Source organism: Mastigoproctus giganteus, chromosome 1, assembly GCF_048544385.1.
Source record: "Mastigoproctus giganteus isolate SK-2022 chromosome 1, ASM4854438v1, whole genome shotgun sequence".
NCBI lineage: Eukaryota > Metazoa > Arthropoda > Arachnida > Uropygi > Thelyphonidae > Mastigoproctus > Mastigoproctus giganteus.
The window spans coordinates 48,020,009-48,046,512 of record NC_143575.1 but is presented as its reverse complement, the minus strand read 5'-3'; the positions used below and the strand labels follow the sequence as shown (position 1 = coordinate 48,046,512).

The window sequence follows — 26,504 nt, the reverse complement described above, 5'->3', positions numbered from 1 at the left end:
CGAATAAAGTGAACTCTTGAGAAACATAAGCAATCAATAGTGTGATCATTTAAAATTGATCTAATTTTGGTATATATTTGATTAGCAGCAGAAAACGCCCTTTCGGATTCTATTCTGGTACTATTGTACTGAGATAATTGTAGATGATCTCAGTCCATATTTTCTAGGCTTTGAACTTTTTTACCAAAAATAGTTAAGTATCTCATTAATTTCCGACTCAAGTTCATCTTTTATTAAAATCTCATTGGAGTCAGGCAATTTCTTATTTTGGAAAGAATTTGTGGAACACTGATGTTCTGTTCCATGTTGGTCTTCCATGGTTGAATTATGTTCATTTTCTGAAGGAGAAAGAAGTTTTATTAAGTGAAGTATAATTTTCACTATAGTATCTTTACTGAGTCTGGGACAGAGCAAAGAGTGCAGTTAAGGAATTCTTCACATATATAAATGCAAAGAACAAAAGGACATATCAGATTGGGACCCTTATGTAATGGACGTGGGATAGTATTAGATACCCCAGGTGAAGTTGCAGATGAACTCAGCAGTTACTTTGCATCTATATTTACATAAAAAAAAACCTTTGTGTCAATGAGATATGATGGAAGTGAAGTTGAAAAAAATGTAATGATGTTGAAATTTCAAATGATTATTTAATGAGAAAACTTTCGTGCCTACAGGCGAGTAAGGCTCCTGTGGTTGATGGCATGTACCCTATAATCTTAAAGGAAGTGGCAAGTGAGTGCATTGAACCATTAAGGCTAGTTATGAGAGCATCACTGGACAGGAGAGATTCTGTTGGGTTGGTGTAAATTGGAACATAAAGGCAGTTCTAGGAGTGTAATGGGAAATTACCGACCGGCCAGTCTAACTTCAGTAGTAGAGAAAATCATGGAGGCAATGATCAAAGGTGGAATTCAGGATCATTTAGATGGAAATGGAATTCTGTAGGATGCACAGCATGGTTTTATATAGGGAAAATCATGTTTAACAAATCTGGTTAGCCATTTCGACAGGTCACTCTTGAGCTGGATTTAGGGTATGATTTCAGCAAAGCATTTGACTCAGTCCCGCATGAGTGGTTGCTTTATAAGTTGGAGCAGGCTGGAATCATAGGGAAAATCCTTAGATGGATAGCATGATGGCTTGAGGGCACCAGGCAGAGGGTTGTGATAAATGGTTATTCCTCAGATTTGGTTAATGTAAGTAGTGGGGGTTCCCCAAGGATCAATATTGAGACCACTGTTGTTTTTAATTATCTTAAATGTGACATCTATGAAGGGATGGAGGGCGTGAGGTCTGAACTTGCAGATGATGTAAAGATCAGTAGCATAGTTAATGATCGCTGCCAACAGAGCTTCTTCAGAGTGACCTAGATAGACTTCTGGGATGGTCAGAAAAGTGGCGGCTATGCTTTAATTCAGCAAAATGCAAGGTCTTACACCTGGGGACCAGCAACCCCAAAATAACTAATACACTTGGTGGAGTTGAACTAAAGCCAGTAATGGAGGAATGGGACTTGGGAGTTACGATACGGTCAGACTTGAAGTTGTCCAATAATTGTGGACAGGTTGCAATGTTGCACGGTGTCCTATTGATGATTTATTGAACATTTGCTAGTAGAGATAACGATGTCATAATCACATAAAGGTGATTTTATAACCTTTATGTAATTGAATTATAAACAATTATTTTTTAAAATTAGTACCAAAAAACCGGTATTTTTTGTATCAATACTGGAAAAAAATGACCGGGATCCTGGTATTCGAGATCCTGGGATACCGGTATTGTAAGCCCTACCTGTGAGGTAGGGCTTACATTATTATATTAATAATGCAGTAAGAACTTTAGGTTACTGAAAACAGCAGTTAACCTTTCAAAATTTTCAAACAGTTAAATCAAGATTATTTGAAAATTCTGAAATAGTTAAGGAATTCAGTTCTTTATAAAAGGAAATATTTTTAGCCATAAATAAACAGATCTTACAGTGAACAGGGTTTGTTGTAAAATATATAAATTTTTTTGCCCTTATGGTATTGGCAATCACATTTTTAATTATTTATGGAGTTAAAAAAAAAAAAACAAAAAAAAAACTGGTTGTTCGCATGATTTAAATGCAGAACCATGAAGCTGCCTATATAATATGTCACTATAACAAGACTTATTTTATTTTGACTACAGGATGATTGAACATGTTGCTTTCAGACCATTTTGTGACTTTTTTTTTATTATTATTTTTTTATTTATTGTGCCTTAGCAATATTCTGGCAACTATTGGACGAGTCAATTATCAGTCACTGGAATAGAAAGTGGTGTTGTTTTGCTGTGTTGTAAAAATGAGTAATTGCTTTTTAAGAAATCATTTCCTGTTCATTTCACTTTATTCCAAAAACTCATCTAGACATGATCTTCCCAAAATGGAAAAAGTTTCTCTTTTCATCTTGGGGAAGTCATGTTCAGATGAGTTTTTGGCTAGTTTAAGAGGCTTAAAGAATTCACAGGAATACTAATGACAGCAAACATTGACGTACTTACAAGAGTGATGAAAGCGATCGGTGACAAGCAATTTTGTTCATTCTGATTGATGGTTACCTTCGCACCTTTATCCAAAGAAAATCATTTTGATTGGACACATTTTTCCTTGTGTTCAACAAGGAAAAATTTTTCAAGATGATGCCACATAATTTAGTGGAATAAACAAAAATAGCTAAGAATTCCTATTTGTTTACTAATTCGAGGAGGTACAATAAACAAATATGATTAATTCGAAGTACTGGTTAAGTCATCAAATGGAAATGTTGTTGGGATGTCAGAAACATGGTGCCATTCAGACATAAGAGCTGCAGAATTTCAATATGGTGAGTACAAATGTATAAAGTGTAAAGTGTATTTAGAGTCATACGGCACCAGGGGTTTCCCCCATCTCCGCGTTGTTTACATTGTGATGGGTATGCCAGTTTGCTGGAAATGCCAGAGATTTAAAAGTGTATGGATATTGTTCATATGTAGTGTCGTGTACCATTGTTCATCTGGTCATTTAGCCGCTGTACCCCTACTGAGGCCCAACATTGCCCCACTTTCGCCCCGTGGAGGTGGACCAGGTACACCAGTATTATAATTAATTTACTCTGGCAGGTCCTGCCACCTAATTTCCTGAGATTTCAGTGGCTAGGACCTTAAAAAAAAAAAAAAAAATTTGCACGTTGTATGTTGATCACATACATGTTTCCCGGTTTGAAGGGGTTGCATTTGAAAATTTAATGGCCGGGGAGAGGGCGAAATAATTTAGAGAAGCTAGAATTTTGGTGTGGGTCTTGCGCTGGCATAGAGATAGAGAGGGGAGGAGACTGAAGGCTTGGGGGGGGGAATAGCTAGGAAAGACTGGGGTCAATAGAGTAGATGACCCCAGCATGTGCCAGTGGGGCATGCCCATGCCCCACCAGAGAGAAAGATGTGGGATGGCAGGGGGGAGGCAACAAGAAGGCTGTCACCTCCCCCTCTGCCAGGGAAGGGAGGAAAGTGTGCCCGGCAAGGGAGCCGGCACAGGTCGCCATATGGCCTGGCAGCTGCATGTCTGCTTGAGTCAGGTCCTTGTTGTCCCATCCGTGTGTAGGTTCCTGTCTGTGGTTGTCACTTGGCAGCAGGACAGGTGCCTTAGTCAGGTCCGTAGTTGTGGGTATTTAGTCCAGTCTGTACTTATGTCTCTATCTGGAGTCATGGTCATTAGTTATTGGATCCTGGGTCCATTTGTTGGATCCGAGTTTGTCGAGTCCTGGTGTTTTTTTTTTTTTTTTGTTTTTTTTTTGCTGTTTCTTCCTGGGATGCAATCCCTTTGTGGATTGTCTTGATGGTGACTGGCCGTGCACCTCATATGGTTGTTTGCAAAGTCATATTGTGGGCCTGAGAAACGCTATTGTGGCTGTGGGGGCAGAAGAGTATGCCTTCTGTGAAAAAGATCTTGTGCAAAGTTTGCCAGTGCTTTGTAGCTGTGCTCCTCCTCCAATAAGCGTTCCTCTTGATTCTCTGGTACATAATGTAATTCTGTAATTAGTCGGCATCGGAGGTCTTCATAAAGCTTGCAGTGGTACATTAAATGCTCCCACGTTTCCACTAAGCCACAATGACAGAGGGCAGTGTTGCTCAGTCCAAAGGTCATTAGTTTGAATCTGATGGCGCCGTGGCCAGTTAGGAGGTACGTGGCCAGCAATCCTGGGGAGAGCCAGCTTGGGTATTTTGGGTATACAGCCGAGACAGTTTTCGCGTTATTTGCCCTTTTGTTGAGTTTTGCCACCGTGTTTGCCAGGTTTGCTGAAGATGTACAGTTAGTCTTCTTTTCTCTATTTTCGGTACGCTGGCTCCATTTAATGTGAAATTTAGGCAGGTATCCGGTATGCCTCTGGAAAGGCTGTAGAGGAGTCCACTGTGTATCACTTCCAGGTCCAAGGGGAGGGCACCCGTGAGCACCTGAAGCGTGTGTGTACTCACTGTTTTGCAAGCTCGAGAGATAGTCAGTAAGATGTACCTCTGTATGGTTTATAGTTTTCTTTTATTAGTTGCAGTGGTTGCTTTCTTGTACCAGACACCGGAGGCATAGAGGATGACTGACAGGGACACAGTTTTGTGAAAAAGAGCAAGGGTTTTTCTTTATGCCCCAGTCCTTGCGGGTGATTCTTGCAAATAGTGACGAGTAATTTCTGATTTTATTTCTGAGATAGTTAAGATGGAGAGTGAAGGATAGGTTTCTATCAAGGACAACCCCCAGAAATTTCATTTCTATGGTCAGCTTGACGGTGGTTCCTTGTACTTTTATTTGGGGGGATCTCCTGGTGTCCAGGGTTCCCCGAAGTAGGATGGAGCTTGTCTTAGTGGATGATATCTTCAGGTTATTTTCGTCAGCCCATTGTTGTAGAGTGGCGAGCGCCCGGTTTGCTGTGTTTTCCAGCTGTGCCCTGGAGTTTCGTACAAATGTATAAAGACAGGACAGAAGAGTAGAGGAGTTTTACTCTTGGTTAAGAAGAATATAGAATCTGAGGCAGTGTATCTAGTCAATGTGAGTGGCCAGTGCAACATTGAGTCAGTTTTGTGTGATATAAGCACTGTGAAAACAAAAATGAGAGTAGGAGTATGTTATAGGCCAAATGACTGATGAGTATAACAAACAACTATACTAAAGTGGGTCAAAAATCAGAATGTCTTATAATGGAACTTTCCAAATTTTGACTGGAACTCGTGGCTGGTCACTTACACAATAGCTAGTCTTTTCTGGAATTATTTGATGAGTGTTTTCTCCACTAGAATGTTAGAGCGGCAGCTAGAGAAAGCAACAGTCTTGATTTATCAGCAGTGACTTCATGCATTAAGAATCTGTAGATAAAAGAATCATTGGGTGTCAGTGATCACAGTGTATTTATGTGGCATTTACTTAAAGATATAACTACTGTCAAGGATAATGAGAAGAGATTTTACTTTTGAAAAGGTGACTGTGGTTACCTTTACAATCATCTCAGATAGTTTTAAATTCTATTCAGTGGGATGAACTGATGTTACTAACTGCAACTTCTAAGTGAGAAACATTAAAGGAAGTAATCTTAGTTGGTACTAGGCTTGTTATATTAAGAGAGACTTTTCAAGGTTTAAATCTAAATGGATATCAGATGAATTGAGGAGACTAGTGCTGGAGAATAAAAATGCTTGGGATGCATGTAAATTATCAGGGAATAATTTAGCATGAAGTAGATGTAAACTGGTCAAGTCATGAAAGGGGTTAGGCAAGCTAAAGCAGATTATGATAGATCTTTGGCAAAGAATGCAAAGAAAAGTAGCAAAGATATATGTTAACACTAAAAGGAAAGGAATGAATCACAATGGCTGCTAGATACAAATGACTGTATCTAGCAGCCACTGTGATTCATTATGACTGTTGATGATCCTGATCTGGTTGCTGACAAACTGAATAGATATTTTGCATCCTCCTTCACACATGAGGAATTTTTTAGGGATGAGGATGTCAGAAATATATACAAATTATTAGACGCTAAATGATTTTGTGACAACTGAGAAGAAAGTGGAAGAGAGAGATTGTTGAACTAAAATAAAATAAGATACCTGGGCTGATGGAATCCAGTTAGATTTAGAGAGGTAAGCAAACTTTTAGCCATAATTATGAGAGCATCTTTGGATTCAGGAGAGGTCCCTATGGACTAGAAATGTGAAAATATATATCCCCAGTTCACAAAGGAAGGGGTCAAAGGACAAAATGAGTAACTGCAGACTTTTGTTTCAGGAAAAATAATGGAGTCATTGGGTAAAGAAGTAATGAAGGCCTATATATAGGAATGCAGTTATACAATAGTCACAGCATGGATTTGTTAATGAATAATCTTTCTGACCACACTGAGTGGGTACTGTGATACAGATTTAAAAGCAAATGGATGCAAAAAAATCATTTTTACATTTTATACTTAGATTTCAGAAAAGCTTTTGATATTGTTCCACATAAAAGACTGCTTTATAAATTGGAGCAATGGTGCCTTATTGCCAAATTGCTATTGTGGATAAAGAAATTGTTGAGTAGGAGAAGATGTTATCAATGAGCATTGCTTTTCTTGGCCTAATGGTATTAGTTGAGTTCCCCAAGTTTTAGTGCTGATGGGATGTCAGAAATATATACAGATGTTGTGTTCAGTATTTATTAATGATGTCGATGAAGGCATATGCTTAATGTCTAAGTTTGCAGGTGTTATGGTGGTTGGCAGGGTGATTAATAACAGTAATTAGGGCATGCTACTGCAGCAAGATCTAGAAAAATTAAGCATATGTGCTGCAATTGCAATTGAAGTTTAACATTGACAAGTGCAATGTAATGCATTGCACTTGTGGAGAATGAGAAAGACCTGACATTCTCTGACAGTGCAGATGGGCTGCTAGGACAGCTCATGGGGGTTTTATCAATGATATACAAAAATTTTGCCATCAGGGCTGAGGAGGTGATTATTCTGTTGTATAAGACAAGGGTTAAGCCTCATGTTAAGTACTACATACAGGTCTGGAAATCTTGTTTTAGGAAGAATGTGGATGTGTTGGAATGCATCCAGAGAAGAGCAGAGCAAAGAAATTAATGTGGGGAACAAATGGTAATCTTACTACAAAGACTTCAGTTAGGAAAATTGCAGCATCTGGAAACTAGGAACCTGTGAGGTTATGTAATTGAGGTGTTTAAGGTTTTTAAGTAAAGTAAATGCTGATGGCTTCCTTTTTTCTGTTCAGACAACACAGATGAGGGTGCATCAATTTAAATTGAGAAATGATGGTTGCAGGACAGATATGCAGAAAATTTCTTTATGCAGGTAGTTGATTGTTTGAACAAACTGCAATTTGGTGTTGTGAAGTGGGTAGTTTGAATAAGGTTAAGAAAGAACTAGACAAATTATTAGAGCAAATGGACAGGTGATGTGGGAAATGTTATTTTTCCTTCCCAGGTTGATGCTCTATAAGCGTGCATTGTTGCATGATTTGCTACTACTAGTACTAAAAACTAAAAATTTTAACAAGTATTTTTACCCTTGTTTTTGTACTATTAAGTATAATTTCCAAATTTTGAAACTGGGAAGTGAAGACTACTTAAAAGGAATTGTAATTCTTTAAAGTGTGCATGTGTATTATTATTTTTTTTTTGTTACTTCTAAATGTATGAAATGTTATTTATTGATGCTATTAGTTTGTTGACTTTGTTTAAGAAGAACATGGTGTTAATTTGAGATTTTCCTGGATAAAATTATATAACCAGTTAATGTAGAACCTGGTACACAATAAATCGTTCAGATTTATAATATTATTTGCAGCTTATATAAAAAAAAAGTATATAATTTATATATTATGTTACAGGTATAAAATGCAGTCTTGCAATGCAAGAACATCACAAGAACCTTGTGAGCTGTTGGTCCTTTGCTTACAGATAAAGAGACATTTGATTCATCCAGAATTCAGGTAATTTTTTCTTCTTCTTTATTAATATATATATTTTTTTGATTAGTGTACTTTACAAAAATTGAGAACTTGTTTCAGTGACTTCTGCATTTACAGCCAGATTTAAACCAAGTTTATAATATACAGGGTGATTCACTACCAGTGCGACAAACTTGCAGGAGGTGAATCGGAATCACATAGCATTGCAGGAATGCACAAAGATGAATCGGAATCACATAGCATTGCAGGGTCCGAAATGCCTTCGTCATGCGGTAGAGGACATTGAACGGGAGGTCGCGTGAACAGCGATCCCGCTGGAAGTCAGCATTTGTGAACCGGTTCCCGAGGCAGTAGGATAGACGAGTATTCAAACGTTGAACTGGCCGACATGCACCTCGCGTATGGAGCTGCGGACTGTAATGGGCGTGCCACTCTGCGCTTGTACCAGGAAAGTTTCCCACACAGGCGTGCTCTTCATCATACGATTTTCACAAGTGTGCACAGGTTGTTTCACGAGAGGTACCATGAATCGAGAGTGAATAACGAGGACGCCAGACAATGAGGAGAATGTCCTACGTCTTGCAGAAGGCAATCGGAGTACGAGTACTCGAACGATAGGCCAACGATTGGGTATTTCCCAATCCACTGTATGGAGGATACTGTCAACAAACCAAATGAGTTCATACCATCTGCAACATGTCCAATCATTGGGAGCCTGCGGATTATCCACTCCGGAGGACTTTTGCTACTTGGTTTCTTCAACAGAGTGCGGCAGACAGCGCATTTGCTGCGTCCGTATTGTTCATGGATGAGGCAAGTTTCACAAGAGAGGGAACCTTCAATCAACACAATGCCCATTTGTGGGCTTTGGAGAACCCCCATGGTACGCGAACACGTGCAACTCAACGCTGTTTGTCTGTCATGTTTGGGCCGGCATTGTTGGAGACCACCTCATTGGACCGTACCTTCGGCCCCCACATCTGGACGGTAGGGCATACTTGATCTTTCTACAGCAAGTCCTGCCCGAACTTATTGAAGAAGCACATGTTCCTCAGTCGTTGCTGCCGCTCAATGTGGTTCCAGCATGATGGGGCTCCCCCACATTACACCAGTAACGTCTGCCAACACCTAAATGTTACATTTGGACAGCATTGGATTCGTGGTAGTCTGGTTCATTAGCCTGCTAGATTGCCGGACCTATCATGCCCAGACTTCTTCTGCTGGGGTCAAATGAAGACATTGGTGTACGGGACCCCCGTTGATTCAGTTGAAGACCTCGTCACTCGCATCTCTGTAGCTGCCGGGGAGATTTGAGACACGCCAGGAATCTTCCAGAATGTTAGGGATTCCATGTGGCAGCGCTGTGAAGCTTGTGTCACTGCTTCTGGTCAAACTTTCGAACACCTTCTGTAGCATGGCTTTTTGCCAATGTAAAACTTGTCATTAAAATGATTTCTGTTACACTAACGAGTTGCTGTTTCTGTTCTTTTTCTTTGCTTCTTTGTTCACGCAACCTCCTGCATGATGAAGGCATTTCGGACCCTGCAATGCTATGTGATTCCGATTCATCTTTGTGCCCCCTACACCTCCTGCAAGTTTGTTGCACTGGTAGTGAATCACCCTGTATATGGGGGGGGGAAGGGGAAGTTATTTTGATCTGCTATTATGAAACAAGATAATGGCCAAAGTATAAACATCACCACTTTGGAATTTGTTCCAAACAAAAATATGAACAATATTTACAGAATGCATGTAGCATAAGGATACTTTGATGGGATATGAGTATTTTGGTTCACCATATTCATACAAGATCGAAGTAGGTACTGTTAGGTTTACTTAGGATTTAATTTTTCATGTTTTTTACTTTATTTTATTCTATTCACTTTATCTTATTTAGTTAAGAGCAGAATAAAACAAAACCGGCAACCATTGGATATCAGGGGCTCTAAGTGGAGGTAAGCAGTATAGCATGCCTGGTCCTGCACTTATAATGCCACCCTACTTTGACAAACTTTCAAATATGCCCGATTCTGTTATAACTTGCAAACTGACAATATGTGTGTCAAGTTATGCACGTATTTATTTGACACCTTGTTGGCAATTATGTGCCTGAAAATTAAAAGTTTTGTGAATGAAACTCACACACTGTTACGTTCTTCCTTATTAATGTAATTTCAGTTTATGGTTGCCCACAAGCATATGTTGCATATTTTGTGTGTAAAAACTTATAAGCAGATTCTCTCTCTCTCTCTCTCTCACACACACACAATGGTGTTTTGAAAAATGAAAAGCATTAAATATTGAAACAAAAACGGTTTCTGACGCAGATCTGGACATTGACGGAAGTTGTATTTTTTTAAAAAGAAAATTGGACACTGATGACAGATGCATTTTTAGTTTAGAAGAGAAAAAAAAGCAAGCTAGCTAGGTAACTGATCTTAAATTCATTCTTTAAAAACACTGGCCCAATACTAGAGATTCTCTTTCCCCTCCACTTCTTGGGTATCTTCTGACCTTCATTCGTGCATAACTCATGCTGATACCAAAATGGATGTCATCACTGAACACCATTCCTGTCTCCAGTTGACCCGTGTATGACGTCACTGAAGATATTCATGACAGTGAGCAGGAGTGAGAGTTAAACAAATTAGTGGAGGTGAGATCACATTTCAAATCCACAAAATGACTGCAAACTGCAAAGAATGACATGGGGCATAACAGCTCTCTAAACTGGGCAAAACTGGCTGATCTGTTTGGGAAAAACATCTGTCGGAGATGCCAGCCCTGCTTTTGTGAGTACTTTTCAAAGATCTTGTGCCTGGTCTTTGAGCAATGATGTGTGCCTTTCTCTTCTCATTATGTCCAACAATAATGAAACATATGCACCTCTCTTCCAAATCTTCCAGCAGTATTGCAGAACAACATCCTGCCTTTTATATGCCAACTATCCATTTTCTTTAAGTCTATCAGTTGGGCAGTTTGTTTTTCCTCAGCTTTATTCTAGAAATATATTCACACAAAAACTCAAAATTTATAATTTTTATGTAAAAAAAAAACAACAACAAAAAAAGATTTTTATCATTTATTTATTCCTATAATCCCTTTTAATATTATCACCACTTTTGTCAGAAATGGATCACTTTTGTGGTGCTCTGATTTCCTTTTTCAAGTGTATAACTAGTCTGCAAGGTAAGGCAGATTACAAGAAGTCTCTGGCAAAGAATGCAAGGAAAAGTAGCAGACTTCTTTATTTACATAAACTCTAGAAGGAAAGGAATGAATCACATTGGTCTTCTGGATATGTATGGTATAATCTGCTGTTGATCCTGCTCAGATTGTTGAAAAACTGAATAGATATTTTGCATCTGCATTCTCATTAACAATTTTTTAGTGATGGGGATGCCAGAAGTTTGTCAAAATAATGGGCTCTAAATAATTTTGTGATAAGTGGAAGAGAAATTATTGAAGATAAACATAAGAAGGCACCTGGGGAAGATGGTATCTATCCAGTTATATTGAGAGAAGCAGCAAACCTTTAGCGATAATTATGAGACCATCCCTGGATTCAAGGAAAGTCCCTATGGACTGGAGTCTTCTCCGTAGGTGAACCGTTACTTATTCGAGGTATTGCAATACCATGGCAACTCATTGTGAAGGTATTCACAATATGAGATATAATTAAGACAATTATATCTCATATTGTGAATTAAAACTACCTTGGTAGTATAAATGATGTGTGTGTTATGCATTAACCCATGCAGGTACGAGGTTATCCACACGTTAGGCAAGATTTTGCAGTTCTACTGAATGCTAAGTTTTTATTTATATTTAGCCGTTTTATTGACTTGATTGTCATATTAAATTATTTTCTATAAGTAGCTTTATAGTCCTAGTCAAGCCCCTTGGTTTAGTTTGAATTTAGATAGCGATTTTGAAAGTTAATACTTAGTGTCCGTAACTTGCTGCCATTGTTATACGATACAGAATAGCGTAACGTGTATCCCAAACTCGATAAGGTTTAACGTAAAACTAGATAGCGAAATATGTAGCACTATATTAGAAATCTGTTAGCTTAGTATAGTGTTATCAATTAATCAGTAAAATTTATTAATCTTATAAAATTTTATTGTTAATTAAATTGTACTTAAACAGAATCATGACGCAGAAAAGCAATGTGCACAGATTAGCAGGAGTGCTGTGGCTCAGGGGAGAACCGAAGGGGGCGATTCTCCAATGCATCACAGTCTAAATGTGCGAAATGTGAAATGTTTGCAGACCTTTCTAGAACAGGACATGATCTAGCCAAGGAGGATGTCTTTGTGTTAGGTGCAGAGATAGTGAAGAAATTAGGCGCCAATTCAGCTTTCTGATGGAAGTCTATGAGAGTTTGAGGTGTAGGGTAGATGCCTTCGAAGAAATTAATATGAGGGCCCATCAGACTCTTACCTGCCCAACATATCGCCGGGGCTCACTCCTGTGCATCAGGCAACACAGTGTCAATCTCCAAGGCAGAATGTGTTGGTCCCACAGGAGTTAGTTAATGTTGGTGATTCTATTGTCAGGGAGATGGGGAATATATTATGCAAAAAGGATAGGTGGAACAGGACCAGGTTATGTCTGCCAGGGGCAAAAGTTGATGACATTGTCGTTGTAGAGCAGATATTTTTTTATGGCACAAAAGGTGATATCATCGTACACGTTTGCACTAATGATCTTAAGAGTAAGAGATGTGCAGATTTACTTAACAAGTACAGGTCAACATTGAAAAAAATTTGCGAGTTAGGGTTAAATTTGAAAGTGTCTGCAATTCTGCCCAGACATGATAGGAAGAAGTATATGATGAGAGCCTTGTCAATTAGTTCAGCCTTGGAGAGATTGTAGAAGACTCATGCGGTAACATTTTTTTCAGCGTGGTCTGTGCTTGTTAACGGGAGGGACTGGCGCCTCCGTAGCCAGGTGGGAAGGAGCAGCAGTGCGTAACACATGCTTCTTGATTAGACCGGGGTTCGATCCCGTCACCACCAAATACGGAGGATGCGGAAAGGTCAGGTAATGAACACCGCATATTCCTGGAGCAATATGGCTTTAGTTGCTAATGCTCCTAAAAACCAAATAACAAAAAAAAAAAAAAAAAACGGGAGGGACTGCTTCTACACGGATGGGATACACTTAAATAGCAAGGGTGCAAGAATATTTGCTGATGCTATCGAGGCAGTGATAGGTGGGTCAGAAAACTGCTAGCTTGGGGGGGGGGATTCACAGACTAAAAGATTAACAGTAGCTGTAGGCAGAGGCGAAAGTGATTTTTGCATTGCTTCAATTGTAATGAGCAGCAGCCAAGAGAGCAAGTTTCTGGGGATTTCAAGAGCTGCTAGGAATCATTATGGAACAAGTAAATGTTACCCTGTGTTACGGTAACTAAGAGTAAGAACAGGTGCATGTATACTTGCATGTACACCAATGCTAGAAGTACAGTAATACCCTGACTTACGCAAACTCGGAGTTACACGGTTCTTGATTTTTTCATTTGGTGTATATCTAAAATTAGCTTACCAGTGATTTGGAAGTCAAATCATAAAGCTTGGGTAGCAGCTTCTGTTTTTGAGGACTGGATTGGTCACCACTTCATACCCGAAGTCGAACGTTATTGCAAATCTAAACAGATTCCATTTAAAATGATGCTTCTTATTGACAATGCACCCGGTCACCCTCCTGTCACCCTAATTAATTTCGACCCACGTGTGAAAGTTGTGTTTTTGCCTCCAAACACAACCAGTTTGCTTCAACCGATGGACCAGGGAGTCATCAAAACATTCAAGGCTTACTACACGAGGTGCCGACCGGGCTAGCCGAGTGGGTAAAGTACCTGCCCGGCAACCCAAAGGTCGCGGGTTCGATTCCCGCCTCGGGCTTGGATCAAAGTACTGCAAAAACCTTGGGAGGTGCAATATGGCCACAGAAGCCGATGCGGCAACAACTACCAAATCAAAAAAAAAAAAAAAAAAAACTACACGAGGCGTTAGTTTGCATGTCTGAATGAAGTTATGAGACAAAATAGTGAGATATCTGTTAACGACTTTTGGAAACAATTCAATGTTTTAGATGCCGTAAGAATCATTGAAGAATCTTGAGATGAAATTCACAAAAAAATATTGAATGGTGTCTGGAAGAAACTTTGTCCATTTTTTTTCAAAAACGAGACGAAAACAATGCCAGAAACTGATCATGTCGCTCATGTGATAGAAGAAGTTGTTAATCTTGCCAGGCAATTAGACTTGGAAGTCAATGGTGATGATGTCAACAAGCTGTTGGATTTACATAATCAGGAGCTGACAATGAATGAGCTCATAGAGATGCGTGAGCAAAACGTCACTGAAGTATCCGACACTTCAGACCCAGTTCCACCATAAAAGCACATGACAATTTCAAGCTTGATAGAAGGTCTCAGCTCAATTGAAAAGGGCTTAAAAATTTTAGAAAACATAAGACTCCAACAAAGGACACATTATAGCTACAAAGCAAGGAATAAAAAAATTATTAGCTTGCTATGAAGAAATTCTGCGTGAAAAAAAAAAAAGACGCTATGTCGTCAGATGAATTTGTTAGATTTTATGAAGCCATCGACATTGAAATAACTTTTTTACGTAACTAATTTATTTTTTTAATACATATTTTGTATTAATATGTATAAAGAACTGCAATTTTATTAAATATTTTTCTTCTAAACTAGTGTTTTTGTTAATCCTTGGTCCTAATTAAACAAAATTTATACGTATTTATATGCAAAGGTCGTACCCCGACTTACGCGAATTCGGCGTAAGCGATTTTCGTCGGACCCACCTATCGCGTAACTTCAGGGTATTAGTGTATAGTAAATAAATTTGATGAATTTGAAATGCTTATCAAAACATCAAAGGCAGATATTGTTGGGATATCAGGAACATGGTGTCACACAGATATAAGCAGTGCAGAATTGGAATTTGGGGAGTACAATGTGTACAGAAAGAATAGACAGGGTAGGAAGGGAGGAGTGGTTATGCTGATAGTCAGGAAACACATAAAATTTAAGAAAGTGCATCCAGTTGACATTGGTGAACCGTGAAATGTTGAATCACTTTGGTGTGACGTAAACACTGGGAAAGGGAAAATGAAAGTAGGAGTGTGTTATAGGCCTAATGATTGATGAGTACAACGAATAATTGTGCAGAGAAATTGAGTGGGCTAGTAAATCAGAATGTATTATAATGGACGATTTTAACTTTCCAGATAAATCTTGGAAGCTACTGGGCTTTTCATACCAACTAAGAAATACTGTTCAAGATTTAGACCTAAATGGATGTCAGATGAATTAATGAGGCTCGTATCAGAGAAGAGAAAATGCGTGGGATGCATATAGATTATCAGGTTACACAGAAGCCTATGGCAGATATAAGCTAGTGTGTAATCAAGTCACAAAGGAGTTTAGGCAAGCAAAGGCTGATTATGAGAAATCCTTTGCAAAGGATGCAAAGAAAAAACAACAAAGAGTTTACTTATGTAAACTCTAGAAGGAAGAGGATGAATCAGATTGGTCCACTTGATGATGATTGTTGGACTGTTGATGATTCTGCTCAGATATCTGACAAACTGAATGAGTATTTTGCATCTACATTCAGACATGAGGAATTCTGTAAGGAAAGGGAGGACAGAAGTTTATTAAACTCTAACAGGGAGCAAAACGATTTCGTAATAATGGAGAGTAATGTGGAGGAGAAATTATTGAAGGTAAACATAAAAAAGGCACCTGGGATGGATGGAATTTATCCAGTTATATTGAAGGAGGCAACGAGGGAAGTAAGCAAACCTTTAGCCATAATTGTGAGAGCATCCTTAGATTTAGGGGAAGTCCCTGTGGACTGGAGATGTTCAAATATAACCCCCAATTCACAAAGAGGGTTCAAAGGGTGACACAAACAATTATAGACCTGTTAGTTTAATTTCTGTTCTGGAGAAAATAATGGAGTCACTGGTTAAAGAAGTGATGCAGGAACAACTAGACAAGTCTGCAGTAATAGTTCAGACACAGCATAGGTTTGTTAAGGTGAAGTCTTGTCTGACTAATTTGATTGGATACTACAATGTGGTCAAAGGAACTGGATGCAAAAAAATAATTTTGATATTATATATTTGGATTTCAGGAAAGCTTTTGATACTGTTGCACTTGGAGGACTGCTGAACAAATTGGAGCAGTATGGCATTAAGGGCAGGTTGCTGCAATGTATAAAGGGATGGTTAAATGGGAGACGGCAGGAAGAGAGGTAATCAATGAACACTGCTCTTCATGGACTAATGTTACTAGTGGAGTCCCCCAGGGTTTGTTGCTTTGCCCATTGTTGTTTTGAGTATTTATCAATGATATCAGTGAAGGTATATCAGGCTTAATGTACAAGTTTGCTGATGATAAGAAGGTTGGCAGCATTTTTAATGACAGTAAAGACAGTATGCTAATGCAACAGGATCTAGAAAAGTTAGGCAGATGGACTACAAAGTGACAACTGAAGTTTAAAATTGACAAATGCAAAGTACTGCATATGGGTATAGTAACCCAAGAGAAACATACCAAGTGTGTTGTTACTACACTTAGAGAGGTGGAGAATGAAAAAGACCTCGGGATAATTGTGCAATCAGATATGAAGTTCTCTGAACAGTGCAGGCAGGCTACCAGAGCAGGTGAGGGAGTTTTGTCAAAGATATATAGGAATTCTGCCAGCAGAGACAAGGAGGCGATTATCCCTTTGTATAAGGTAATGGTCAGGCCAAACCTTGAGTACTGCCTATAGGTCTGAAGTCCTCATTTTAGGAAGGATGTAGAGTTGCTAGAATGAGTACAGAGAAGGGCAACAAGATTGGTGAGGGGAACAAAATGGTGCTCTTACCAAGAGAGGCCTAAGTTGTGCAAGTTGCAGCATCTGGAGACTAGGCGCCTGCAGGGTGATCTAATTGAGGTGTATAAGGTCTTAATTGGTTTGAGCAGGCTGAATGCTGATGGGATACTTCTGCTTGCTCAGATTAAGAAACAGAAACTGAGGGGGCATAGAATCAAATTGAGGAAAGACAGTTGTAGAATAGATATGCGGAAGTTTACCTTTAGCCAGCGTGTAGTTGGTTGCTGGAACAGACTTCCATCTGTTCTTGTGGAAGTTGATAGCTTAAATAAATTAAAGCCGAACTAGACAAATATTTGGTGTGACCGGATGGGTGAAATGGGATGGGTTTTTTTTTTTTTTTTTTGTCTGATGTATAGACTTGCTTTCTTGCATTATATTTCTCAACTAACAAGTAAACAATTTCATAAACTGAGGTGCTAGCCAAGAAATGTCTTTTAGACTACTGTAAAAATATGAGCACTGTGACATTAGTGCTGAGATACTGATATGGATAAAGGAATGGTTGAGCAGGAGAAGGCAGAGATGGTTTATCAGTGGGCAATCACTTCTTGGACTACTATTATTAGTAGAGTCCCTCAGAGTTCAGAGCTGGGCAACCTTTTTTTTTTTTTTAAATATTTATTATTGATATTGATGAATGCATACCAGGCTGAATGTCTAAGTTTCCAGATGACACAGAGGTTGGCATGGTGGTTATTGACAGGAATCAAGATACAGTACTGCAGCAAGCCCTACATAAATTGGTTGAGCTGAGAAGTGGCAATTGAGTTTTAATGTTGCTAAATGCAAGATATTGCATATGGTTAGCAGTAATCTCAAAGTAATGTGTCATCTGTTCTATTCCATCGATGGCAGTGAAGAATGAAAAAAGACCTGTAGGTAATTGTTTAGTCAGACATGAAGTTCTCTGATAGTGCAGACAAGCTGCCAGGACAGCTTATAGGCTTTTGTCAATGATATTAGCATTAGTAGAGGCATATGATGCAAGAAAGCAAGTTATGCAGCAGCAGCCAAAAAAAAAAAAAAAAAAAAAAAAAAAACGCTCCCATTTCACCCCTCAATTTGTTCCAAATGCCTGTCCAGCTCAGCCTTATATTTATATAGGCTATTAGCTTCCACAACAAAAGATGGAAGCCTGTTCCACCAATCAACTACTCGCTGGCTAAAGGCAAATTTCTACAACTGTCTTTCCTCAATTTGAAACTGTGCCCCCACAGATTCTTAGTCTGAGCAAGAGGAAGAATCCCATCAGCACTCAGCTTGCTCAACCCATTCAAGGCCTTATACACCTCAATCAGATTACCTCTCCAGGCGCTGCAATTTGCAGAACTTAAACCTTTCTTGGTAAGAGCACTCCTTTGTTCCCCTCATCAATCTTGTTCTCTTCTTTGTACAAGTTCTAGCAACTCTACACCCTTCCTAAGATGAGGCCTCCAGACCTGTACACAGTACTCTAGGTGTGGTCATACCATTGCCTTATATAACGGGATAATCACTTCCCTGTCCCTGCTAGCAAAATTCCTATATATCATTGACAAGACTCCATGACCTGCCCTGGCTGCCCGTCTGCACTGCTAAGTGAACTTCATATTTGATTGCACAAATACCCCCAGGTCTTTTTCACTTTCCACTTACCTGAGTGTAGTATCACATAGTTGGTACGTTTCTCTTCAGTTATCGCTACCTATATGCAGTACTTTGCATTTGTCAATGTTAAACTTCAGTTGCCACTTCTCAGCCAATTTTTTCAACTTATCTAGATCCGGTTGGAGTAACATACTGTCTATACTGTCATTAACAGCCCTGCCAACCTTTGTATCATCTGCAAACTTGGACATTAAACCTGATATACTTTCATCAGTATCATTGATAAATATACAAAACAACAATGGGCCCAACACTGAACCTTGGGGAACTTCACTAATAACATTTGTCCACAAAGAGCCGTGTCCATTGTTTGCCACTCTCTGTCGTCTCCCACTCAACCATCCCTTTATCCATGTAGCAACTTCCCCTTAATTCCATACCTCTCTCCAATTTGTACAGCAGTCTTCCATGTGCAACAGTATCAAAAGCTTTCCTGAAATCCAAGTATATGATATCAAAATTATTTTTGGCTTTCAGTTCCTTTGTGATGACATCATAATATCCAATGAAATTGGTCAGACAAGACCTTCCTTTAACAAACCCATGCTGTCTTAACTATTACTGCAGTCTTGTCTATATGATTCTGCAATGCTTCTTTAACCAGTGATTCCATTATTTTTCCCAGAACACAAGTTAAACTAACAGGTCTGTAGTTACTTGTGTCACCTTTTGAACCCCCTTTGTGAATGGTGATACATTTGCACACCTCCAGTCCATGGGGACCTTCCCTGAGTCCAAGGAAGCTCTCATAATTATGGCTAAGGGTTTGCTTATTTCCTTTGCTGCCTCCTTTAATATAACTGGATAGACCCGTCCACCCCATGTGCCTTCCTTATGTTTAACTTCAACAATTTCTCCTCCACTTTGCTCTCAGTTATTACAAAATCACTTAGCTCCCTGTTAGCATTTGATAAACTTCTGGCACTCTCCTTATTGAATGGCTCTTCATGTGTGAATGTAGATGCAAAATACTCATTCAGTTTGTCAGCTACCTGAGCATGATCATCTATAGTCAACCCATCTATGTTAAGTGGTTCAATCTGATTCATCCCTTTCCTTCTAGAGTTTACATAAGTGAACTCTTCTGTTTTTCTTTGCATCCTTTGCACACCTCCAGTCCATGGGAACCTCCCCTGAGTCCAAGGAGTTTACATAAGTAAAGAACTCTTTGCTGTTTTTGACAAGGATTTCTTGGCAAAAACAGCAAAGAGTGACAAACCAAATGAGTATTTTGCATCTACATTCACATGTGAGGAGCCAAGGATTTCTTGTAATCTGCCTTCGCCTGCTTAACCGCCTTTGTGACTTCATTACAGACTAGTTTATACCTGCCATAGGCTTCTGTATCACCTGATACTTTATATGCATCCCATACATTCTTATTCTCTGCCACTAGCCTCATTAATTAATCTGACCTCCATTTAGACCTGAACCATGAACAGTGTTTCTTAGTTGGAACAAAAAGCCTAGTAGCTTCCAAGATAAATTCTTTGAATGCTTCCCATTTTGAATTTGCTGTTGGTAACATCATCATCAGTTGGTCCCACAGTGTAGAATCTAAAAAATCTCTGAGACCACTGTAGTCACCTTTATGAAATCAAAAGCCCTTCCCTTTAGCCTTGATGGTAGTTACATCTTTAAGTAATCCCCATAACAGTATATTGTTATCACTGTCACTCAGTGGTTCCTTTATCTGTAAATTCTTAATGCACGAATAATCACTTCTGATAATTAGATCAAGGGTATTACTCCCGCTGGTTGCCTCTCGAACATGTTGCTGTAGAAAACAATCATCCAATAAATCCACAAAAGTCTTTCTAGTGTGAGAGTGGCCCACAAGTTCCAGTCAATATTTGGAAAATTAAAATCCCCCATTATAAGACATTCTGATTTACTGGCCCACTCTATTTCTCTGCACAGTTGCTCATTATAGTCATCAGATTGATTAGGTCTATTACACACACCTCTCATTTTTCTTTTCCCAGTGCTTATTTCACACCAAACAGACTCAACACTGCATTGTCCACCAACCTCAGTTAGATGCACTTCCTTAGATTTTATGTATTTCTTAACTAACAGCATAACCCCCTCCTCCTTTTCTGTCCTGTCTATCCTTCCTGTACATATTGTACTCCCAAAATTCCAATTCTGCACTGCTTATATCTGTGTGACACCATGTCTTCGATATCCCAACAATATCTGCCTTTGTTGTCTTGACTAGTACTTCAAGCTCATCAAATTTATTAACTGTTTTCCAAGCATTGCTGTACATACAAGTACACACGAACCTGTTCCTACTCTTAGTTACCCTAACACAGCCCATGTATTTACTTGTTCCACTATGATTCCCAGCAGTCCCCGAAATCTCCATCACCTTGCTTTCCAGCATGTGGCTCATTCTGATAGAATATATATCAAATATTCTGTTAGTATGAGAAATATGTCAGACTAATAGAGTAAGCTTATCTGGGAAAAGATCTAAACCTCCCAAACGCTTCTTAGTTCATTTCACAAATATACATGGTCTCAGTTCTAATCTCCACGATGTCCATTTCCACTTGCAGTCTGCCAAACCCCATGTACTTTTTCTGACAGAAACTTAGTATCTGTTGATTCAACTACTGCCCATCTCAGTTGCCCAAATTATTCGCTGAATGATGCTTTTCACCCGAAAGGTGGTACTTTTGCATATATCCGTTCCGAGATTCCCTGTCAGAGACTTTGTATTTTGGAATCTCCTCTCTTCAATCTTCTCTGGCCTAAAATCTCTCTTCCTCATTCTGTCAAATTCATCTGTTGTCTCTACCATTCTCCTAACTCCACTAATCATTTGGAGCTTTTCAACTTCCTCTCTTTGCAACTTGACTTTCTCCAGTCCAACTTTCCTAACAGTGAGGTAATTTTCCTTTGTGATTTTAATGTTCACAACTCCAGCTGGCTTCCGTTTTCTAGTCACACCGACCGAGCTGGTCGAGATGCCAACGCGTTGGCAATTACTAATGACCTTGCACAGATCGTTCATTTACCTACAAGAATACTGGTATTCTTGTAGGTAAATCCTAACCATACAGTCAGCACACTTGATCTTTTTCTTACAAACAACCCTTCTAAGTACAAGGTCGAAGTGAGTGGTCCTTTAGGCACCTCAGATCACAACTTGGTGATTGTCTCTTCTCCAATGGAGTCTTTATCTCATGGCTGTTCCCAACCTTGTGTTGTTTGGTATTACAAGAATGCAAAATGGGATGACCTGCGAGATTTCTTTTCTTCTTTTCCTTGGATTGTCTATTGTTTCAAAACTTTTGATGTCAGCATTTGCTGAGATCGTGTTAGTGAAATTATTCTTGTAGGAATGGAATTCTTTATTCCACACTCCACTTTAAAATCACTTCCTTTATCTAAACCTTTGAATGTGCTAAGGCTGTCCAGGAGAAAGAGGTTGCATATCGTAATTGGCTTGTTTCCAATTCTTCAGTTTCATTTTATTCCTACACCACAGCTCGCAACAATTGTAGAGCAGTTATTAATCAATCCAAACTAGATTTTGAACAGGCTAAGAGTAGAAAACTTGCTTCTTGCCCTAATGGTAGCCGAGAATTCTGGTCTCTTGCCAAAGCCATTGGCTGCAACTTTTGCCCATCTCTGCTCCCACCTTTGGCAACACCAGATGGTTCTGTTGTCACTTCGGCCAAGGATAAAGTTCACCTGCTAGCATCCCATTGTTCTTCCATCTCATGTATTAATGATCTTTGTAAAACACCTCCCACTATTCCTAACATGCTCCATTCAATGCCTGTTATAGTCTTCCGTCAAAAGGATATCAGAAGGATTTTGACGAATCTTGATGCTCACAAAGCTCCAAGTCCTGATGGTATTTCTCCACTTGTTCTCAAAACCTGTGCTCCTGAACTTACTCCTGTTCTTTGCCATCTTTTTGCACTTTCTTATTGCAAAGGTGTTTTTCCTTCTGCTTGGAAATTTGCTCCTATCCAACCATTCCCTAAAAAGGGTGACAAATCCCTGCCATCCAATTATCGTCCCATTGCAATTACTTCTACTTTTTCGAAAGTAATGGAGAAATCAATTAACTGTGAACCTAGAAACCTAGAAACTTTCCGTCTGATCAACGATCACCAGTATGGATTCTGTCAGTGTCGATCCACCTTGTAGGCCATCTCTTGGCAGGATGAGAAATAATAGATTTTTTGATCCCCATAGTTGATTTAATCCCCAGAGTCATTATACCTTAAGAGAGTATCTTAAGGTATAGTGACATTAAAAAAATCCTGAAATTTCAAGTCTGTATTGTGTTATGATACTGGTTTTGCTTATTTTTGCTTAACCTGCAAAAAAATAAATTACTCAATCTGACTGGGAGTGTCAATACACCTCAATATAGAGGGCCCTGGTACAAGGAAGGGTTCAGGTTGTGTTGTGATCTGAAAAATCATTTATAACTAGCTTCCCTTACATCATCATTTGAAAATTGATGCTCATTCGGGTATTTCTTCAGATTTCTGAAGAGGTAATATCCACTAAGTTCGGGGGATAGGTCTGGAACAGAGCTGCTAGTTTACTTCCTGGAATCTGCAGTCTTAAGAGCAGCAATTTCTTTATGGCCTTGTGTATGGGATCATTGTTTTGAGGAAGCAAAACACATTGTATAAATTTTCCTCTTCTCTATCCCTTTGTGATTCCTCTTAAATATTTGAGAGCAGCAGGATCGGTAGTATCTCTAGTGATTGTTCTCTTATGTGGCATGTATCTTATAAAAAGAATTCCATATCCCAAAAAATGGTGGCCATGATCCAGATTTTTTTGGTGGTGATGACACATTGTTTCCATTACATCGTATGCTACCACATGTAAATTTACTTAACTCTAGATTAAATGTTTCATTAAGGTTAGTAATATATGGATTTCATCAGTGTCGATCCACTGGTGATATTCTGGCTTATGTTACCTATTTATGGACAAATTCAGTGGAAAAATTTCGGTGAAACACAAGCAGTTGCTCTTGACATCTCAAAGCCTTTCGACTGTGTTTGGCATAAAGGTCTTCTAAACAAGCTTCCATCTTATGGTTTGCCAATTGTTTTTTGTAATTGGTTATCCAGTTTTCTCTCTAATCGCTCACTGATGGTGATGGTAGATGGCTGCCTGTCTTCTAACTTCTCCCCTAATGCTGATGTTCCCCAAGATTCAGTTCTTTCCCCCACTCTTTTCCTCTTGTATATTAATGACCTTCTACCATTGACTGGAAATCCTATCCATAGTTTTGCCAATGATAGCACATTGCATTCCACTTTCCATTTTGAAAAACCTTGCCCTGCTCAATCAGCTTCAACTTCTTGAATGTCCACTATCAATTCCTTAAATGCCAATCTCCAGGTAATTCACCATTGGGGCAAAGACAACTTAGTTGATTTCAAAACTTCTAAAACTCAGTCTTGTCTTATATCTCCCAAAAAGGATTCTTCTGCTCCTATGCTTACCTTTGGTGACACTCTGATTTCTAGGCAAGTTGATATATCTCTTTTGGGGATTACCCTGACTTCTAATCTCTCTTGGCACAAGCATATTACAAATATTGCTTCCTCTGCATCTAAAAAACTTGGTTTTTCTCTTTCGCTCTTGCCATTACTTTTCTTCCAAATAGCTGTTCACTCTGTACAAGTCACAAATCCACCCTACCGTGGAATATTGTTCCCACATCTGGGGCGGTATTCCCAAAACTTCTCTCAGGCTTCTAGATTCCATTCAGAAAAGGGCAGTTAGGTTAATTAATGACTCCACTCTAATAGTCTCTCTCCCCTCGCTGTCTCGTAATCATACTGTTTCTTCTGCATGCCTTTTCTGCAGATACTTCCACGGGCACTGTTCTTCTGAGGTGCCTCCGTAGCCAGGTGGGCAGGAGCAGCAGTGCATAGCTCATGCTTCTTGATTAGACCGGGGTTCGAGCCCGTGCCCACCAAATACGGAGGATTTGGAAAGGTCCGGGAATAACCACTGCATATCCCCGGAGCAATATGGCCTTAGTTGCTAATGCTCCTAAAAACCAAATAACAAATAACAATAAATGTTCTTCTGAATTGGCTTCTATTATTCCCGCTCTCTCTCTTTCAAAACAGTCCAAACACCTTCCGCCCCCAGCCAACATCCATTTACTGTCCAACTTCAAACTCACAGAACCAACTTTTCATCTTCCTCGTTTATTCATTCAACTGCTGTTTTCTTGAACAACCTTCTTTCATGTCTTTCATGGAAATTACAGTCTACAGAAGTTCAAGTCTAATGTCAACAAATATTTTCTCTTGTCTTCTGAACCCCCAATCCAAGCATGGTACTAAGTACTAGGTTCTAATACCTCTCGTGTTTGGGGGTTTCATAAAAAAATATATATATACAGAAATTTTTCCCAGTAGTGATAAGGAGATGATTATCTCATTGTTATAAGGCAATGGTTATGCTGCATCTTGATAATTGCATATAGGTCTGGAAGCCTCACTTGGGGAAAGATGTTGCTCTGTTGTTGGAATGGGTGCAGAGAAAAACGGTGAGATTAGCAAGGGAGGGAAGAGGTACTCTTATCAAGAAAGGCTTCAGCTCTGTAAATTGCAGTGTCTGGAAATGAGGCAAATGCAAGGAGATCTGACTGCTGTTGAGGTGTTTAAGGTTAATAAACTTAATAAAGGTGTTTAAGGCTTTAATTTTTTTTTTTTTTTTTTTTTGCTGATGCTATATATGCTTGCTTTCTCCCACTTTTGCTGCTACAAATATATAAAAGAGGAAATAATTAAAGCAATTGATTTTAAAAAAATTATAATTGTGAAGCATTTTTGAGTTCTCTTGTTGCTTTTGGTATTATTAATCTGATAATGTCTTAGTTTTTTAAAATGTAAAGTTCTTTGAATTATACAGTATACTGTTAAGTAACATGAAGTTGAGAGAAGGTGAAAAACTCTTGCTGCTGTTGAAAATTCAACTAATTGAATTATTCTCCTTTTATTTTAAAAATAAGTTGCTCTATGAATATAACTGTAACAGTAGACCAGCACAGAATATCTACTAATGATGCAGATGGCTTGTTTCTTCAGGGCAAAGGATGGGAAGTTGCCAGAAAATTTCCAGGCCATCTCCTTTCGGCTGATTGCTAAGTGGCCAGTCATACAACACACCATGCAAACTTACACATAAAACATACACAACATGCATCTGTATGCAGAAATATTACAACACAGATGATGTTGGCAGTATGTATATTGATCCCAGGGAACCATATATACTGTACATACATACTGTACATATATACTGAAACATATATACTGTACATATATGTATTTTGCTATATCTTCCCTATATATTTGGATATAGGAAAGTACAGGACAAGATGCAGTCATTTTGGTACATGAGATGGTGTGTGACAAGTTGACAGTTGACTGCAAGTGGTAAGTTGACAGTTGACTACAAGTGTTGTAAATTTTACATTAGGCAGACACTTCATAAACACAAGAAGAGGCAATATCCAAAGTGTGTCCCACCATACCAAATAGAAATGACTGTTTTAGCACCAGAAACCCAGAGTTCTCTATGTAATCCACCACCAAAAAATAAGAGCTTTTATCAGAGCCTTTCATATTCAAAGGAACTGTAATAATACAGTCAACAGAAATTTATGAGCAGAATGACAAAACCCCCAGAACATATGAACCCTAGAACATATAACCCTATTCTAAGGAAAGCAAAACCCAATGGAATCAGGTTATTTCCATCTTCACAGAACGAAACTAACATCTCTGATAACAGTAGTAGTCAAGAAAGTCACCCTCAACATAGAACAGATTAAAGTACCCAAAAAAGAAAGCACCATCTAAGCTAGTACATGACTGTGGGGAACACCCAACCCAGACTATCACCATGGCTAGTGGCAAGAGAATACACCACTTGATGACCTTCAGGCTAATCTGG

At 38.9% G+C, this 26,504-nt stretch overlaps 1 protein-coding gene across 5 annotated transcripts in view; it reads left to right on the top strand.

Annotated features, from left to right (window-relative positions):
* Positions 1 to 26,504, top strand: part of LOC150090769 (E3 ubiquitin-protein ligase HECW2-like) — a 518,151-nt gene that overhangs the window by 55,613 nt on the left and 436,034 nt on the right. For all 5 annotated transcript variants that reach the window (XM_090372567.1, XM_090372548.1, XM_090372558.1 and 2 more), the window contains one exon: positions 7,882 to 7,983. The gene's annotated coding sequence lies outside the window, so the exon portion shown is untranslated. The remainder of the gene's footprint in view (positions 1 to 7,881; positions 7,984 to 26,504) is intronic.